The sequence below is a fragment of the Pongo abelii genome, chromosome 21, assembly GCF_028885655.2.
Source record: "Pongo abelii isolate AG06213 chromosome 21, NHGRI_mPonAbe1-v2.0_pri, whole genome shotgun sequence".
In the NCBI taxonomy this organism is placed as follows: domain Eukaryota; kingdom Metazoa; phylum Chordata; class Mammalia; order Primates; family Hominidae; genus Pongo; species Pongo abelii.
The window spans coordinates 48,040,664-48,058,255 of NC_072006.2; the positions used below are offsets into that span (position 1 = coordinate 48,040,664).

At 40.4% G+C, this 17,592-nt stretch overlaps 1 non-coding gene across 1 annotated transcript; it reads right to left on the bottom strand.

Moving 5' to 3' along the window:
- Window positions 1–1,045: 1,045 nt before the first annotated feature.
- On the bottom strand, window positions 1,046–1,152 carry LOC112130439 (U6 spliceosomal RNA). Its single transcript, XR_002912705.1, has one exon. It is a non-coding gene; the product is annotated as a U6 spliceosomal RNA (small nuclear RNA).
- Window positions 1,153–17,592: the final 16,440 nt, after the last annotated feature.

Genomic DNA, 17,592 nt, shown 5'->3' on the forward strand with positions numbered 1-17,592 from the left:
TATCAGCTGGGAAATGGTGCAATTTAGCTTAAAATCTTAAAGGGTCCTTATGCCTGCTTCATAGAGACATATTGGGGAGGGCAAGAACGCAAAAGAGGAGAAGAGTGAGGGCTACTACAGTTGTCCTGGTGAGAGAGAATGGAGGCTTGAACTAACGTAGAGGCAGTCGGGTTGGAGGGATGAGTGGATGGACATAGAGTACATTGTCAGGCTTTGATGACAGATTTGGGGATGGGAGTATGGGAGAGGGGAAAGGGAAAGAATCCTAGGGTTCTGTCTTGTGCAAATAAGTAGATGAAAGAGCACTTCATGGAATTAGGGAGCACTGGAGGAGGAAAATATTGGAGTGGAAGATCCAAAATTCACTTTTGTGCTGAAATTTCTGTGATACATTCTCATGGAGATGTCAGTAAGGTAGCTAGATGTATATCATGAACCAGATTTTTCTGTTTTATTTCTAATTGGCTATTGTTATATATAGGAAAACTATTGCTTCATACAAATAGACTTTTTTTTTTTTTTTTTGAGATGATCTCACTCTGTTGCTCAGGCTGGAGTGCAGTGGTGGGAACACGGCTCACTGCAGCCTCAACCTCCTGGGCTCAAGTGATTCTTAATATTAGTTGGGACTATAGGCATGTGCCACCATATCTGGTTGATTTAAAAAAAAGTTGTTTTTTTTTTTTTTTTTTTTGTAGAGACAGGGGTCTCGGTATGTTGCCCAAGCTGGTCTCAAACTCCTGGGTTCAAGCAATCCTCCTACTTCAGCCTTCCGAAGTGTTGGGATTATAGGCATGAACCATTGAGTCCAGCTGCAAATATACTTTGTATTAGACCATTTTACTGGCCTCTTTTATTAGTTCGAATAGCTTTTCTGTGATTTTTTTGGTGTTCTCATATGTAATTATATTGCCTGCTAATAATGATAAATGTATTTCTTCCTCTCCAACCATTTTACCCCTTATTATTTTTCTTGTTTTATCACATTGGCTGTAGTAGAGGTCCTTTTACAGTTAGCTTTTTTAATATATATAATTTTTTGTTAAAAAATACGGAATGCTTCATGAATTTGCATGTCATCATTGTGTAGGGGCCACGCTAATCTTCTCTGTATTGTTCTAATTTTAGTATATGTGCTGCCAAAGTGAGCACTACAGTTAGTTTTAATGGTAAACATAATATTGATATCTGACCAGCTAAGAGGAAGATGATTTTGAGACAAAGCTTCCAGGCAGTGTGTACAGCTCAAATTACGACAGAAGCTTAGATGTGGTGTGATAATGCCTTTGAATAAGGTGGTGTCTTAGTTCTTGCTGCTGTAACACAATGCCACAGACTGGGTAATTTATATTGAGCAGAAGTTTATTGGCTCATGGTTCTGGAGGCTGGGAAATCCAAGATCAAGGGGCCGGCATCTGACGAGGGCCTTCTTGCTATGTCATCTTATGGTGGGAGGGCAAAGAGAGGGTGAGAGAGTGAGCAAATGGTCAAACTCACAGCCTCAAACCTTTAAATTCATTCATAGAGGTGAAGCCTTCACGACTAAACACCTCCCATGAGGCCCCGCCTCCTAACAGGCCCCACCTCCTGACACTGTTGCATTGAGGATTCTGTTTCCAACACATGCTTTTTGGGAGACACAGTCAAACCATAGCAGGTGATAACTGAAGACATAAAAAGGGATATAAATACTAACTCTCTTACCCTCATACTCATAGCCAGAAGAATGGTCTGTCCATAAAACATGAACACAATGCTTCAAACCTGAAGCATGGTGGTCAAATTGACAGGAAACTAAGAATATCTAAACAGTAAATGTTAAAGTTGGGTAGAGTGTGTTCATTTGGAAAAGAGAACAGAGAAGAAATTGATCATAATTCTCAGTTTATGAACAGCTGTAAAAAGGTAGGATCAAAAGAAATCGACAGATAGGTATATTTTAAAATCAATGTCCATGTTTGAAGCTTAATCTTCCAAAATATCCTGTAACAACTATAATTTATGTAATGCTAGTGTGCATATAACACATCGCTTGGTTTCCCCAACACCTCAGTGATATGGATAGTAACTCACATTTATCCACAATTTGACGTTTTCTAACATGCTTAGATTACCTCATTTGATGTTTACATTCCCAGGGCTTACTCCTTTGCAATTAAGGCTCCAGTAAAAATCCATCTGCTTTTAGTTCTTTGAACGCAATGTCCTGCATTCTCTCTACTCGGCCTTTGTCCATGTAGCCCACCTTGTGATGCCTGTTTCTCCTTCACAACCCAGTTCAGCCCCAAGGAAAGCCCTCTGTTCCATTGTCAGAAGGGAGAGGTGAGTGCAGCCAGCAAGGCCTTGAAGGAATCCAAGCCAGGTAGCAGGTACAGCACAACTCAAATATGCCGCCGTAAGCTTTGCTGAGCTCCCTTGCTTTAGGGAAGAAAAGAAAAAAAAAGTCCTCTTTAGCCAGCTGCATTTCTTTTTCCCATTTCCAGAGTGTACCAGGGAGGGTACACATGTGATTGTCCATGGGCTCACCTTTACCCATCACTCCTCTGGGGCAGATGCCAAATCATGTGTCTCGTGATACAAGAGCTTCATGGGGGTGGAGCAGGGTTGGGTGCTGTCTAAGAGGGAATGAATGGCCCAAAGCTCCAGGTCTGGACAGTCTGAGACCCTCTTGTTGGGGAGTAGCATTTTGGGAAAAATGAAATACACTTGGCTGGATCTCAAACTTTCTGTAGTTAGGGCTGGTTGGGTGGAAGGGGATCTTGGGTGGCCTTCAAGCCTTGGAGACCCCCAATCCAAGATCTCTAAGGATGTATACCTAGAACCTTCCAGCTTATCTGCATCATCAGTGTTTGTCACTCTTCTGTGCATGCCCCAAGGTGTCTCTGCTGTCAGGCTGCAAGATTGTTGTGGAAACAGGCTGAGCCTAATCCATCTTGGTCAGTCACAGGGCCTTGTCTGGTGCCTGGCACACAGAGGGCTGCAGCAAGTGTTGGTTGATTTGAAACCGCAGTTGAGCCTCCTGCCTCAGCATCTCAGTCATTGCTCCATAGCCAGTCACGTGGCTGCCTACAAAGGAGAAGAAAATAAAAGAATCCCAGGTGACTTTGTGGGTTAAAGAGGTTTTAAAGCTCTTGCTTTAGAAGCTCAAGTAAAACTTTCATCCTGTGTTGACTGGATAAAGCATTCTGTCAGCCATCCGGGGCTTGTCTAGGACTGGGGGCAGGGGAGAAGGGAGAGCAATGTTGTCACTTTAATTGCTTTGGCATAAATATTTGATATTCAATAAATTAGATCTGGAGCAAGGAAAACATTCTTGCAAATGGATTTTTTACCTGGAGCCCAGCCCCATTAGCAGAGGAGTAGAGGGCAGCCTGCCCCAGGGCTGGTAATTAACTCAAGTGGAGCAGAACTAAGCATTTTTGACAGCCGTCCTAGTCTGGAATTAACTGTCATCTTGGAGGGAGAAAGAAAGTACACTGTCAAATTACGGGCTTATGAGAGGTTCTCCAGTGCTGCCAGCCGCCTGAGTTTACTTATGTCTCCCCTTCATGCCCTGCAATGTTATTTTCATCATTAGAGACAAGTTTAAAAGCAACTAACGATGTATTTTATATCCACGTACCAGAATCACAGATTTCACCAAAAGAGAAGACATTAGCATGGTAATTCAATTTTTTTTTTTTCCTTTTGGCAGTTGTAATGAAACAAGATACAGTGGATGCTGTTAGAAGTCACAACACTGATATCTGGAGATAGTACAAGCTGGATTTTTTTTTCTGCTCTCTGTATCAGTACTTGCCTGTAATGAGCATAGCTTAGCCACTGTCTGTGCTATCTCCCCCCGCCCCCACCCAGTGTTTATGAAAGTAGCAATTGCTTCTGAGAAAAGGCAAAACCGTTGGAGCCTGAAGCTCCTTCTAGAAGCCACTGCTTGTCTTGTTCCGTGGAAACTGATACAGTGGAAATTGGAGTTGTGCCGGGTCTGGTCTTGGCAATGTGTGCGCAGGCAATTTTTTATAAGGTTGCAGATCTCAGCCAGACTCTCAGCTAGGCTGGGTGTGAGGATGGCGTCTCCAGCAATGCTCAGCTGGCTTCAGAGGGAAGGGCTGCCTGTGCATTTGTATGTGTTGAGAGCGGTGAGCTGTGCAGCCTGGTACACAGCTCATGAACATCTGCTTCTCTTAGATCTTCTGCCTACTTTCACAGCAGTAAAACCACGACTTACCGCCTTCATCACTCAGCCTCAACACTGCTTCCCTCATGCCCTACAGCCAATGGGAGCTGGAATTGCCCTTGATTTCCCCTTTCTGTCGTCTTAAGCACAGTGGCCCGAGGCTGACCCTCCTCTTAGAACTTGACCCTCTTCCTCTGTCTGGCACCACTCCCTGCACAGTGGTAAGTCTGAAGATGTGATCCTGTTCCTTCTCTGCTTCAAAGTCTCCTTGGCTTTGACTTTCTTCTTGATGCCCCAGCAGGGGCCCCAAACCTTGGCTGTTCATTAGAATCTTGGTGACCAGGCTGGCTGGACCAGAGTCCACAGAGTTGGCGCCCAGGCAGTGCAGAGGGCAACCCATGGCTTACAGGATCAAGCCCTGAAATCTTAGCTTAACATCTTAGCCTCAATGGCCTCCTCCCCTTTGGGCCCCAGAAGACACAGGGCTCGGCCACAACCCTCAACCATGCACACTGCCCCTCAACTCTTCCCCTGGTTAACTTTCACTTATCCTTTAGGAGCCAGTGAAATGTCACCTCCTCTGTGAAGCCTTCCCTAATTTCTCAGGCAGAATTATAGCCATTCATTCATTTGCCCATTCTCATTCAGCAAACACTCGCAGGATGCCTGCAGGTTCCACGTCCTGTGCTGGGTCCTGAAGATGACTTAGCAGCAAAAGGACAGATGCCAGGAGCTTTTCTGCTAGTGGGGAATACAGAGGAGACACGAGTAGAGCAGACAGAATCAGGGGAGGCTTCCTAGAGGAAGTGACACATCAGGGTGATCTGAAGGGTGTGTATGAGTTAGCCACAGGAGTGAGGCTGGGGAGAGGGGAAGGCTTTGGGTAGGAAGAGAGTGTGTTAGAGGACAGCAAGGGTGAGACCAAGGCATAAACAGGCCAGGTTCCAGTCATCTCCCCGCAGCATGTGGTGTGTCTCCAGTGGGAGAGTGCTCAGTAGGTTTTTGTTTATTTGTTTTTTATTTTATTTTATGTTTCTTTAGAGACAGGGTCTCGCTCTGTTGTCCAGGCTGGCGTGCAGTGGTGCAGTCATAGCTCACTGAAGCCCCCAATTCCTGGGCTCAAGTGATCCTCCTGCCTCAGGGGCCCAAGTGGCTGGGACTACAGGTGTGTATGACTGCACTCAGCTAATTTAAATTTTTTCTTATAAAGACAGGGTCTCACTATTTTGCCCAGGCTAGTCTCGAGCTCCTGGCCTCAAGTGATCCTCTTGCCTTGGCCTCACAAAGTGCTAGAATTACAGGCATGAGCTGCCGCACCCAGACTCAGTAGGTGTTGGTGGAGAGTAAAGTCAAGCGAGAGGGCCAGCTGTGGGGCAGTGGTGAACATTGAGGTGGAGAGCCAATGTCAGGGATGGGAAAGGATATTCCATCCGTTAAGATATAGGCGATGGGGTATCCTTGAACTTTAAAGATATATACATAAGTTTAGGGCCCTGTGAGGCTGGTATTATTATTTCCATTTCACACAGGTAGAATTTGAGGTTCCAAACAGTTAACTGACATGCCCATGGTCATTCAGCTAGTAAGGGGCAAAGCTGGGACTTGAACCCAGGCAGGGTGGCTCTGGAGCCTGTGCTTTTAACCCAGACTGTCCCATGCAGCTACAGCCTGACCTGGCTTCTCACCAGAGCTGGTCGTTCCTCTTTCACCCCCTCCAACCAGCCCATGCCTGGCTCAGGGCTGACTCCCGGCATCTGTAGGACATTTGAATTTTCAATGATGACATTCAAGAGGGAAACAGAATTTTTGTAAAGAGAGTTCAGAACCCTTTGAGAGAATGACATGAGACCTGTGGTAGCTGTTGCGTTACCTCCAGGTGTTGGGGGAAATGCAAGAGTAGTCAGCTGCCCTCCTGAGAGCCAGGCCTGGGGAGAGCACAGTTCGGCACCCCCCTTGTTGCTGCTGGGCTCCCAAATGCTTGGGGAGCATTTTCTGTGCTCTGTCCATGTCAGCACCATAATTTATTAAGACATTATTGGCCGGGCGCGATGGCCGGCCAACATGGCGAAACCCCATCTCTACTAAAAATACAAAATTAGCCAGGCATGGTGGTGCACACTTGTAATCCCAGCTACTCGGGAGGCTGAGGCAGGAGAATTTCTTGAACCCAGAAGGCGGAGGTTGCAGTGAACCGAGATTGTGCCACTGCACTCCAGCCCAGGGGACAGAGTGAGACTCTGTCTCAAAAAATAAAATAAAATAAAATAAAGTATATATACCCATTTATCACCCCCCAGATCTAGATATAGAACATTTTTAGATTTCCGGAAAGTTCTCTTGTGCCCCTTTCCAGTCAATCTCTGCTTCCCACCGCTAGGTAACCACTGATTTCTACCACTGTAAGTTATCAGCTTTCTATCATTATATGTTAAATTTGTTGTGCCTGTGCTTGAACTTCATATGATAATCATAGGCAGATATTCCTATTTTGCCTGGCTTTATTTGCACAATATAACGTTTTTGAGATGCATCCAGTGTTGTTGCTGGTGGCAGTAGACTGCTTTTTTTCATTGTTGTCTATAGTATTTTGTTGTAGGAATACATGCAATTTCTCCATTCTTCTGTTGATGGACATTTGGGTGGTTTCCAGCGTGGGGCTATTAGGTATAAACTGCCACAAACATTCCCGTGCAGTAGTGTCTGTGGACAGGCTGTGCTTCAGTTTTGACGGTCCAGGTGATGGTGGAACTTTCATCTCTTCAGCTCTCACTCCTAAAGACTTTCTAAAAATACCCTCATTTGCTCTCTCTCTACACATGGGTGAGGGAAGAATAAAAGCCTCTAAGGAACAGAGGAAAAAGTTCTTGCTGGGAGATGGACATTAGTGCATCAGTCAATCTCATCTGCTCTAGCTTCACAAGCTTTCTTAAATGTGTCCGCTTGTCTCTGTTTTCCCAGCTCCCACCGGGGATGGGGCCATGTCCGTTTCTTCCCTCCTCTCTGATCTGGTCTTCTCAATTCTACACTTGCTACCCGCCCAGTTTATTCTCAACATGAGAGCCAGGGAAGTCTTTTCAATACCAACCAACCCCCAACCCTCCATGTACCATTAAGGCCCCCTAAACCTTCCTTCTACCTTAGGAGAAACTTTAAATTCCCCATCCTGCACTCTAGTCCTGACAGCACGTATTTCTGCCTACCTGCCCTGCCTCCTATCCCTTCCCACAAGCTCAGAGTCTTTGCACTGGCTGTTCCCTCTGCCTGGAATGTGCTTCCCAAGGGAATCTGCATGACACACCCTTTCAGGACTCTATTCCAATGGCACCTCTGTAGAGAGGCGTTCCCTGATCACCCAGTCAGACATAGCAGCCTCCTCCTCTAGCCCACTAATCTGCTTTCTGTCTCTGCAAATGTTCCTATTCTGGACATTTTATATGAATGGAATTATACAATATGTGACTTTTTGTGTTTGCCTTCTTTCATGCATCATAAAGTTTTCAAAATCCACTCATGTTGTAGAAGAACTCAGTACTCAACTCCTTTTTATGACTGAATAATATTCCATTGTATGGATATACCATAATTTATCCGTTCATCAATGGGTAGGCACTGGGTTGTTTTCATTTCTTTGATTATTATGAATATGCTGCTATGAATATTTGTGGACATGTTTTTATTTCAACATGTTTTCACTGCTCTTGGCTGTGTAATTAGTTCAATTGCTCAGTCCCTCTATGTTTAGTTTTTTGAGGAACTGTCAAACTTCTTTCCCAAAACGCTGCATGATTTTACATTCCCACCAACAATGCACAAGTCTTCCAATTTATCCACATCCTTATTGACATTTGTTATTCTGTGTCTCTTGGATTATAGCCATCCTAGTGGATGCTAAGTAGTATCTCATTGGGGTTTTGGTATACGTTTCTCTCATAATGAGTGATCTTGAGCATTTTCTCATGTGTTTCTTGGCCACTTGTATATCTTTGGAGAAATGTCTAAGCCTTTCACTCATTATAAAATTGGATTATGTGTCTTATTATTGTTGAGTTTTAAACATATTTGATATATTCTGAATACTCTTCCCTTATAAGATACATGATTTGCAAATACTTTCTCCCATTCTGTGAGTTGTCTTTTCACTTTCTTGATAGTATTCTTTGAAGCACAAAAATCCTAATTACTATTATTATTATTTTTTGAGATAGTCTCAGTGTGTCGCCCAGGCTGGAGTACAGGGGCGTGATCTCGGCTCACTGCAACCCCTGCCTCCTGGGTTCAAGTGATCCTTCCACCTCAGCCTCCGAATTAGCTAGGATTACAGGTGCATGTGCCACCATGCCTGGCTAATTTTTGTAATTTTTAGTAGAGATGGGTTTCTGCCATGTTGGTCAGGTTGGTCTTGAACTCTTGACCTCAGGTGATCCTTCCACCTTGGCCTCCCAAAGCACTGGAATTACAGGTGTGAGCCACTGTGCCTGGCCAAAAGTCCTAAATGTTGATGAAGTCTAATTTATCTATTTTTTTCTTTCGTTGCTAGTGCTTTTGGTGTCATATCTAAGAGATTCTTGTCTAATCCTAGGTCACAAAGATTTCTACCTAACTTTCTTCTTTTTTTTTTTTAATTGTTTTTTTTCTTTTTATTATTATTATTATTATTATTATTATTATACTTTAGGCTCTATGGTACATGTGCGCAACATGCAGGTAAGTTACATATGTATACATGTGCCATGCTGGTGCGCTGCACCCACCAACTTGTCATCTAGCATTAGGTATATCTCCCAATGCTATCCCTCCCCCCTCCCCCCACCCCACAACAGTCCCCAGAGTGTGATGTTCCCCTTCCTGTGTCCATGTGTTCTCATTGTTCAATTCCCACCTATGAGTGAGAATATGCGGTGTTTGGTTTTTTGTTCTTGCGATAGTTTACTGAGAATGATGATTTCCAGTTTCATCCATGTCCCTACAAAGGACATGAACTCATCATTTTTTATGGCTGCATAGTATTCCATGGTGTATATGTGCCACATTTTCTTAATCCAGTCTATCATTGTTGGACATTTGGGTTGGTTCCAAGTCTTTGCTATTGTGAATAATGCCGCAATAAATGTACGTGTACATGTGTCTTTATAGCAGCATGATTTATAGTCCTTTGGGTATATACCCAGTAATGGGATGGCTGGGTCAAATGGAATTTCTAGTTCTAGATCCCTGAGGAATCGCCACACTGACTTCCACAAGGGTTGAACTAGTTTACAGTCCCACCAACAGTGTAAAAGTGTTCCTATTTCTCCACATCCTCTCCAGCACCTGTTGTTTCCTGACTTTTTAACTTTCTTCTAAGAATTTTATAATTTGAGCTCTTGCATTTAGATCTTGCATCCATTGTGAGTTAATTTTTATATATAGAGTGAGGTAGGGGTTTGATTAATTCTTTTTGTAAAAAAATTTTTTTTGGCTAATTATCCTAGCACCATTTGTTAAAAAGACAATTTTACCCCCTCTGAAATTGTTTTGACACTTTTTTCAAAAATTAATTGATCATAAATGTAAGGGTTTATTTCTGATCTCTCAATTCTATTCTTTTGGTCTATATGTCTATCTTTATGAAAGTCTCACTGTTTTGATTACTGTAGCTTTGTAATATGTTTTAAAATTGGGAAGTTTCAGTCTTCTTACTGTGTTCTTCTTTTTCAAGGTTACTCTGGTTATTAAAGGTCCCTTGTATTTATATGTTAATCTTAGGATCAGTTTGACAATTTTTGCAGAAAAGCCCCCTAGGATTAGATTGATATTGCTTTGAATCTGTAGTGCAATCAAAGAATTTTGCCATCTTAGCAAATTAAATCTTGCAATCCATAAACGTGGACGTTTTCTCATTTGTTTAGGTGTTCTTTAAATCTTTTCAAGGATGTTTTGTAATTTCAGTGTAAAAGCCTAAGTATTTTATTTTGTTGCTATTTGAAATGGAATTGTTTTTTAAATTTCATTTTCTGGTCGTGCATTTCTAGTATATAGAAACACAATTGATTTTTCTATGTTGATTTTGTATCCTGCAACTTTGATGAACTTGTTCAATTATTTTATGGATTCCTTAGGATTTTGTACATACAAGATCCTGTCTCCTGTGAATACAGGCAATTTTACTTCTACTTTGGAAAAATGGATGCCTTTTATTATTTTTTCTTGCCTGATTGTCATGGCTAGACCTTCCAGCACAATGTTGAACAGAAGTTGTGAGTGGAGACATCCTAGTCTTTTTCCTGATCTTAGGCATAAAATTTACAGTCTTACACTATTAACTATGATGTTAGCTGTGGATTTGTTTGTTTGTTTGTAGATGGCCTTTACCAGATTGAGGATGTTTCCTTCTTTCTATTTTTTTTGAGTTTTTTTTTTTTTTTAAATCATAAAAAGTAGTTGGATTTTCTCAGTTGCTTTTTCTGGATCCTTTGAGATGATCATGTGTTTTTTGTCCTTTATTCTATTAATATGGTGTATTATGTTGATTAATATTCATATGTTGAACCAATCTTGTATTCCTGGGATACATTTCACTAGGTCATGGTGTATAATTCTTCTTATAAGTTGCTAGATTTGGTTTGCTAGTATTTTGTTGAGGATTTTTATGCTTATTCATAAGGGATATTGATCTATAGTTTTCTTTATTGTCTGATGTCTTTGTCTACTTTTAGTATCAGGATAATATTGATCTCAAAGAATGAGTTAGAAGGTGCCCCTTCCTATTCTTTATTTTGGAAGAGTTTGTGGAAAGTCAGTATTAATTTTACTTTAAACGTTGGGTAGAACTCCCCAGTTAAGCCATTTGGTCCTCGGCTTTGGTTTGTGGGAAATGATTTGATTATTAATTTAATTGCTTTATTTGTTATAGTTTCATTGAGATTTTCTATTTCTTTTTGAATTGGTTTTGGTAGTTTTTTTCTTCCTAGAAATTTCTCAATTTTTCTCTAGGTTATCTAGTTTGTTGGTATACAATTGTTCATAATATTCCATTGTAAACCTTTTTTTTTTTTTTTTGAGACAGGGTCTTGCTCAGTTGCCCAGGCTGGAGTGCAGTGGTGCAAACATGGCCTACTGCAGCTTTGACTTCCCAGCCTCAAGCAATCCTCCCACCTCAGTCTCCATAGTAGCTGGGATTACATCGGTGGGCCACCACGCCTGGCAAATTTTTGTATTTTTTTTTTTGTAGAGATGGGATTTCTCCATGTTGTCCAGGCTGGTCTTGAACTCCTGGCCTCAACCAATCCTTCCTCCTTGGCCTCCCAAAGTGCTGGGATTTCAGGTGTAAGTCACTGTGCCCAGCTTATAAACCTTTCTATTTCTGTAAGATTGGCAATAATGTTACCTCTTTCCTGATTTAGTAATTTGAGTCTTCTCTTTTTTTCTTGTCAGTATAGGTAAAGATTTGCCAGTTTTGTTGATCTTTACAAAGAACCAACTTTTACTTTTATTGAGTTTTCTCTATTATTTTTTATTTTCTATTTCATTTATTTCTGCTCTAGTCTTTATTATTTCTTTCTTTTTCTTGTTTGGGTTAAGTTTGCTCTTATTTTTCTGGTTTCTTAAGGTGAAGGTTTAGGATATTGATTTGAAATCTTTCTTAGTTTGTTAATATTGACATTTACAGCTATAAATTTCTAAGCACTGCTTTAGCTGCATCACATGTGTGGTATGTTGTGTTTTCATTTTCATTCATCTCAAAGGATTTTCTAATATACTTGTAATTTCTTCCTTTTGGTTTTTTATTGATACATAGTACTTATACGCATTTATGGAGTACATGTGATATTTTGTTACATGCATAGGATCTATAATGATCAAGTCAGAGTATTTAGAATATCTATCACTTTGAGTGTTGGTCACTCAGGAGTGTGTTAATATCCACGTTTGTGAATTTTTCAAATTTTCTTCTGGTAGTGATTTCTAATTTTATTTCATTGTGGTTGGAGAATATACTTTATATACTTTCTATCATTTTACATTTATTAAACCTTGTTTTATGGCCTAATATATGGTCTATCCTTGAGAATGTTTTATGTGCACCTAACAAGAACAAATTCTCTGCTGTTGTTAGGTGGAATGTTTCGTAGATGTTAGGTCTAGTTGTTTATAGGAAAATCTACTATTTTCTGGTTGATATTCTGTCTAGTTATTCCATCCATTATCGTAATGGGTTATTGAAGTGTCTAACTATTGACTTTTTGTCTATTTCCTTCTTCAATTCTGTTGGGTTTTGTTTCATGTATTTTGGGGCTCTGTTGTTAGGTTCATGTATATTTATACAGGTTGATTTCCTTAATCAGAAAATCTGACATCTGAAGTGCCTCAAAATCCAAATCTTTCTGAGTGCCAACCTGACTCCACAAGGGACAAATTCTAGTCCTGACCTCACGTGCTTTGTGATGGTTCAATGTACCTGTATACAAACTTTGTTTCATGCATAAAATTATTAAAAACATTGTATAAAATTACCTTCAGATTATGTGTATGAAGTGCATATGAAACATAAATGAATTTCTTGTTCAGACTTGGGTCTCATCCCCCAAATATCTCATTATGTATGTGCAAATATTCCAAAATCTGAAATACTTCTGGTCCCAAGCATTTTGGATAAAGGATACAGCCTATAATTATTATGTAGATTGATCCTTTTATCATTATAAAATTTCCTTTTTCATTTCTAGTGAAATGTCTTTGTCTTACCATCTATTTTATCTGATCTTAGTTTAGCTACTCCAGCTTTCTCTTAGTTACTGTTTTCATGGCACATTTGTTTCCATCTTTTTACTTTCAACTCACTGGTGTTTTTGAATCTAAAGTGTGTCTCTATAAATAGCATATAGATGAATAATGTTTTAAAATCCATTCTGTCAGTATCTGCCCTTTGATTGGAGTGTTTAATCCATTTATATTTACTATAATTACTAATAAAGTAGAATTTACATTTGTCATTTACTATTTGTTTTCTATATATGTTGGATCTTTTGTATTCCTCTATGCATCCATATTGCCTTCTTTTGTATTAGCTAGGTATTTTCCTGTGTACCATCAAAAACCCTTTTTTTCTCCTTTACTATGTGTTTTTTGAAGTAAATTTCTTAGTGATTACCCTGGGGATTCTAATTAACAACTTATAACAATGAAGTTCAGATTAATACCTTCTTAATTTCAATAGCATACATAAACTTTAAAAAAAAAACTCTATTATCTCCCTCCTACTTTGTGCTGTTTTTTGTCATACCGATTACCTCTTTATATATTGTATGCCTATCAATATGGTTTTTTTATTAAGAGATAGAATTGGCCGGGCATGGTGGCTCATGCCTGTAATCCCACCACTGTGGGAGGCCGAGGCAGGTGGATCACCTGAGGTCAGGAGTTCGAGACCCACCTGGCCAACCTGGCGAAACCCCGTCTCTACTAAAAATACAAAAAATTAGCCTGGCATGGTGGTGTGCACCTGTAATCCCAGCTACTTGGGAGGCTGAGGCAGGAGAGTCGCTTGAACCTGGGAGACGGAGGTTGCAGTGAGCCAAAATCACACCATCTCACTCCAGCCTGGGTAACAGAGTGAGACTCCATCTCAAAAAAAAAAAAAAAAAAAGAGATAGAGTCTCATTCTGTCACTCAGGCTGGAGTGCAGTGGCATGATCATAGCTCACTGCAGCTTTGAACTCCTAGACTCAAGTGATACTCCTGCCTCAGCCTCCTGAATAGCTAGGACTACAAATGTATGCCACCGTGCCTGGTTAATTAAAAATTTTTTTGGTAGAGACAGGGTCTCACTATGTTGCCCAGGCTGGTCTCAAACTCCTGACATCAAGCAATCCTCATGCCTCAGCCTCCCAAAGTGCCGGAATTACAGGTATGAGCCATTACACCTGGCTTCAATACAGTTTTGTAATTATTGCTTTATGAAATTGTCTTTTAAAACAAATAGAAGAAAAAGTTACAAACAAAAAATGCCTATACACTGCCTTTTAATTTACCTGTGTAGTTCACCTTTACTGATATTCTTTACTTCTTCATATTTATTCAAGTTGTTGTGTTTATATTAGCCTGAAGGACTCCCTTTAGTATTTCTTATACGACAGGCCTGTTAGCAACAAATTCTGTTTTTTTTTTTTAATATGGGAAGTTCTTATTTTTTCCTTCAGTTTTGAATGATAGTTCTGCTGGATATAGAATTTTTAGTTGACAGTCTTTGTCTTTCAGTGTTCTGAATATGTCATTCCATTGACTTTGGCACCCATAGTTTCTGACAAGAAGTCGCCTAAATTAATGTTATCGAGGATCCTTTGTGATGAATCACTTTTCTCTGGATGCTCTCAAGGTTCTCTCTTTGTCTTTGGGTTTTCACCATTTAATTATGGTGTGTCTAGGCATGGCTATTTGAGTTTATCCTACTTAAGAGTTCACTGAGCTTCTTGGATGTGTAGATGAATTTTTTTTGTAACATTTTGGAAGTTTTTGCCCATTACTTCTTCAAATACTCTTATCCCCTTCTCTTCTCTTCTTCTGAGACTCCCATTGTGTGTGTGTTAGTACACTTGATGGTGTCTTACATGTCCCTAAGGCTCTGTTCATTTTTCTTAATTCTTTTGAAAAATTTTTCTCAGACTGGAAAACCTCAATGGATTAATCTTAAAGGCTGCCTTATTTTGTATCTTTCCTGCTCAAATCTGTTCTTAAAATTCTCTGGTGAAGTTGTCATTCCACTTCTTATACTTTTCAATTCCAGAATTTCCATTTTATCGATATTTTCTATTTGGTGAGACATTATTCTTATACTTCCCTTTAGTTCTTTAGACATGATTTCTTTTGTTTTTTGAATATATTTAAAAGAGCTAATTTAAAGGCTTTGTCTATTAAGTGCAATGTCTGTGCTTCCTCAGGCACAGTTTCTATTGACCACTTCTTTCCTGTATATGGGCCATACTTTCTTGTTTCTATGCATGTCTTAAAAGTTTTTTTTTGTTGTTGTTGTTGAAAACAGGGCATTCTAAATAACATGTGACAACTCTGGAAATCAGATTCTTGCTTCTTCCTAGGGTTTGTTGTTTTTGCTGTTTTTTGTTGTTGTCATTATTTGTTTATTTGGTGACTTTCCTGGACTAATTCTTAAAGTCTGTATTTTTTATTGTGTGTGACCACTGAAGCCTCTGCTCAGGTTAGCTTAGTGATCAGTTATTGATCAGGCAGAAATTTCCTTAAATGTCCAGAACCAATAAGTCTCCCAGTCTTTGTTAGAGGCTCTGTATGCATGCTGGGGCACACTTTCAATACTCGGCCAAGCAATTTGCAACTCTGGTTTAGTCTTCACTGTCTGCTTGCAGAGAGCCTCAAGGTCAGCCAGAGGTGAGTGCTTAGGCCCTTCTCATGTCTTTCTTGATCATGTACACAGCCCTACACATGTGTATGGCCTTCTTTTCAAAACCCACTATGGAATTTCATTCTCTAGGTTTTCCTTTTAAGCTTTTTGGTTAGCTTGTTGTTTTCCCAAACTGTTATCATCCCTTCAGGCATCTACAATGTTAAATAATTCTGCATATTGTTTTTGACAAAAGCCCCCAAAGGGGGAAAAAAGAATGTTCACAATGGATGAACTCTAAGTCAGGTCAAATAAAGACATGGTTTGTGAGCGGGATTTTGCAGGGGTCTTCCAGACAGGTCAAATAATGACAATTCTCTGAGAATGGAGGTTTAAAGGAGCTCCAGCCCCCTTCTAACTTCTCCATGGACTGGTAGGCTATTAGTTATTCCTGTGATTATAGGCTGTTAGCTTTCAAGGTTACTGTGGGCTGAAGCACAGGAATGGGATGAGGTCAAGTTAAAATGTCACAAAGCTCAAGGTTCTTGTGAAGATTCATTGTTTTTCTTCAATAAATTCTCCTCAGATTGCTGTAAGCTTTGATTCATTTCTAGAGTTCTGAAATAGTTGGTTCTGACAAATTCTGCCAGTGTTCTCATTGCTTTTATGGAAGAAAGAATTTTTGGAAGTTCTTACTTTGCCATTTTTTGACAATGTCACTTCTTTGTAGACAAGTATTGTCTTCTTTGTGACATCTTTTTTTTTTTTTTGGAGACAGAGTCTTGCTCTGTTTCCCAGGCTGGAGTGCAGTGGTGTAATCTTGGTTCACTGCAACCTCTGCCTTCTGGGTTCAAGTGACTCTCCTGCCTCAGTCTCCTGAGTAGCTGGGATCACAGGCACACATCACCATGTCTGGCTAATTTTTGTATTTTTAGTAGAGACAAGGGCTCACTATGTTGGCCAGGCTGATCTCGAACTCCTGATCTCAAGTGATCTGCCCACCTCAGCCTCCCAAAGTGTTGGGATTACAAACATGAGCCAGTAGTGCCCAGCCCATCTCGTGGTTTTTAATGCCACTGTTAATATTCTCCAGCCAAATACCACCATGCATATCCTACATTTGAAAAAAGTTGGGTTTATTGACCTTGCGACAAGAGAGACCAGACACCCTGGGGAACTGTGAGGCACCTCATGGGAGGTATCATGAAAGATCCATTATAGGATTTGTGTCAAGTGATTTTGAGGAGATTTCAAAGAGGCAAGGCTTTTCTCTGAAGTGGAAGCTTTCTGGAAGTGGAGGAAATTCTGTGATTGGATATTTTAATAAGTCTTATTTAGAAAGTGGGAAGAATGAAGTGCGATTAAAGCTGAAATTGGTAAAGAAGCAGCAGCCACCCTCATTAGCTAGCATATTGGGTATAGTAGGCTGAATAATGGCTGCCAAAGATATCAGGTCCTAATCCCTGAAAGCTGTGAATGCTGCCTTAGATGGAAAAGTTGTCTTTGCAGATTAAATTAAGGGTCTTGAGATTGGGGAGATTATCTGGGTGGGCCCTAAATAGGATCACGAGTGTCTTTATAAGAGAGACAGAAGGAAACTTCTCTCTCTCTCTCTCTCTCTGTCTGTCTGTCTGTCTCTCTCAGGAGAAGGCAATATGAAGATAGAGACAATGGAGATTTGAAAACGTTGATTGGTGGAGACTGGAAAGTTGTGGTCAGAAGCCAAGGAATGCTGACAGCCACCATAAACTGGAAGAGGCGAGGAATGGATTCTTTCCAAGAGCCTCTGGGGAGGGAGTGCAGACCTGCAGACACATTAATTTTGACCCAGTGATACTGATTTCAAACTCTGACTTTCAGAGCTGTGAGAAAACACATTTCTGTTGTTTCAAGCCATGAAGATTGAGGTAATTTGATATAGCAGCCCTAGGTAACTAATACAGAGGGTGTTTGTTCATTTTTGTGGTTTGGACAATGTCCTTATATTTGCATTAGTTAATGGGTTATAGATTTAATCATGTTCCTCAAATTCATATGTTGAAGTCCTACCCCCCCAGTACTTCAGAATGTGACCTTATTTGGAAAT